This window comes from Eutrema salsugineum, unplaced genomic scaffold (genome assembly GCF_000478725.1).
Source record: "Eutrema salsugineum unplaced genomic scaffold, Eutsalg1_0 scaffold_24, whole genome shotgun sequence".
NCBI classification, from domain to species: Eukaryota; Viridiplantae; Streptophyta; class Magnoliopsida; order Brassicales; family Brassicaceae; genus Eutrema; species Eutrema salsugineum.
Window position 1 is genome coordinate 1,313,216 of NW_006256797.1, and position 2,549 is coordinate 1,315,764.

General features: G+C 38.3%; 1 non-coding gene across 1 annotated transcript; it reads right to left on the reverse strand.

Annotated features, from left to right (window-relative positions):
• Window positions 1-2,093: 2,093 nt before the first annotated feature.
• Window positions 2,094-2,200, reverse strand: LOC112086051. Its single transcript, XR_002899275.1, has one exon. It is a non-coding gene; the product is annotated as a small nucleolar RNA R71 (small nucleolar RNA).
• Between the last annotated feature and the right edge of the window lie 349 nt (window positions 2,201-2,549).

The window sequence follows — 2,549 nt, forward strand, 5'->3', positions numbered from 1 at the left end:
TGGCAACCTCCAAGGTTTGCTAAAAGAGACAAAAGAGCATGACACGGCCTTGAACCTGACCGTGGCAATCACCAAATCATCAACACCTTGCCATGCCCAACATGACACGGTCCAGATCAAGAACGTGGCAATCCAAGAAGTTCATCACCCAAACCCAGAAAAGAAGAGACACGGCCACTAGACATGGTGTAAATCACGCCATGGCAACCTTGATCATGAAGAATCTGTCCAAGAACTTTGACACTATCAGGTTGCCACGGTCTGGCCAAGCATCATCTGACCGTGGCAAACCACACCACTGTCCATCAAGGCCGGGTCAGGATCCAGTTTGTCTTGGGCTGACCAGGTCCATTAGCACTTAGTATATATAGCTTTTTGGAGAAAACCCCACATCTTATCTTCTATCTTAGTTTTCTCTCTAATTTTCTTTCCTTTTTAGTGTAAAAACATTTTTGATTAAGAGATATCTTGCTGATTTAATCATCTTAAGGCTGTTTCTTGTCATTGCATCATCTCATCTTTGCCTCTAATCATGATTAACATCACCTCTTGCAAAGGAAATGGTGTGTTCTTCATGATTAGTGGGTAGTCATCTTTTAAGCTTCTAGGTGTGTAGATTAGGGTGCTTTGATGCTTGATTTATGATGTTTAGGTTCTAGATTCTCATTTCCTTTCCTTAATTAGCTGCTCTTAAAGCTAGATCCTTGAGAATCACTTGGGTCTAGATCATAGGCATTTCATGCACCAAAAGTGTTTGATGAAATGCCTGAAAGAGCTAACTTAAGGGTTTATGCCTTTTTCATCATGAGAGTGATAGTTAAATGCATGAATGACATATTAGAACTGTTTCTTAATGCTCATTGATTCATATTTCACAAATGATGATTTGGTTTGAAAATGAATTAGTGTAGAGATTAATGCCTTCATGAGAGGATTAGTCTAGATTAGAGTTCTAAGTTGAAATGTTTTGAGATCATGTGATTGCTTGCTATGTCTTTCTGTATAAGATTCAGTCTTACTTGGTTGAGGGATTGTTTGGTCACTTATTCGGCTTGATGATTTATGCTTGTTGATTGCTTGATTATATCTAATGGTTGTTAGACTTGATTAAGTGATTAGCAAAGGGATTATTGTCATGTGAATGAATAAATCTGATTAAGAAGCCTAGACTAAAGAGTAGTAAGTGTTGCATTATGTTCTTAGCATCATAAATCAATATCTAAAGCACCCTAATCAATGATCACATCTAGAGATTTAGCTTTTATCATTTGCTTAATCATCATCACTTTGTTTTGTTTGCTTTGCTTAGTTCATTAATCATAGCTTGTTTATTAATTGTTTATGCTTTCTTGTTGCTGGTTTCACCAAACTCATCTTTTATTCAGCTTGACTTAAGAACTTGTCACATAAACTAGTGTCTAGCAAACACACATTTGGACTGATACCCTTTGTACTACAAGTGACATAAGGGATTGATAATCCATCTAAGACCTGAAAAATCTACAAGTGACATAAGCGATAAAAGTGAGGGTTTTGTCTGCACCAAACCATCTGTCCGAGTTGCTGTACACAGGTGAGGGTTCCTCCATGATCCCAGCTCCAAGTTGCTCCCAAAAGTCTCCAAATGACCTGAGAACACTCCAAAAATGCAGGACACTCTAGGACCTAATGCAATTCCTAACTAAAGACAAAAGCAAAGACAAATATATGTAAAACTACCTTAATGTATGCATGAGACTCAATATTTGGACAAAAATGCAATCCTAAACATGACAAATTATGAGTATATCATTTTTACACCTGAAAACGATTTTGAGATCAAATCTGGCTTGATCAACATGGTGCAATAAAACAAGTTCCATGGGTTGGCATTAGAAGACCCATTAGATCACATTGACAACTTTGATAGAGTTTGTGATCTAACTAAGAGGAATGGAGTGAGTGAGGACAGTTTCAAGTTGAGGCTATTTGCTTTTTCTCTAGGGGACAAAGCTCATCAATGGGAAAAGTCTCTACCTCAAGGATCAGTCACAACATGGGAGCAATGCAAAAGAGCATTTCTAACCAAGTTCTTCTCTTCATCAAGAACAGCAAGGTTAAGAAATGAAATCTCAAGTTTCATTCAGAAGAACCATGAATCCTTTTGTGAGGCTTGGGAAATATTTAGAGGGTATACCATGCAATGCCCTCACCATGGATTCTCAGATTCTCAGATGTTAAGTACCTTCTACAGAGGTGCTTTACCAAAGGTCAGACTCCTCTTGGACACAGCTTCAAATGGTAATTTCATGACCAAGGAAGTCATTGATGCCATGACCCTTGTGGAGAATGTAGCTCAGAGTGATGAGCTTTATGGATCAGACTTTGACAGGAATTCAAGAGGTGCTGTGTGTGCTGAAGAGGAAAGGACAAGGAAAGACATCTGGTCTCTCAGTGAAAAGCTAGATAAACTTCTCCTAGCTTCTCATAAGGCAGACAATTTGTTTAGAGATGTTAATCATGTGTTTCAAGACACATTTCAATGGGACAACAGCACAGCTGAGGTAAAC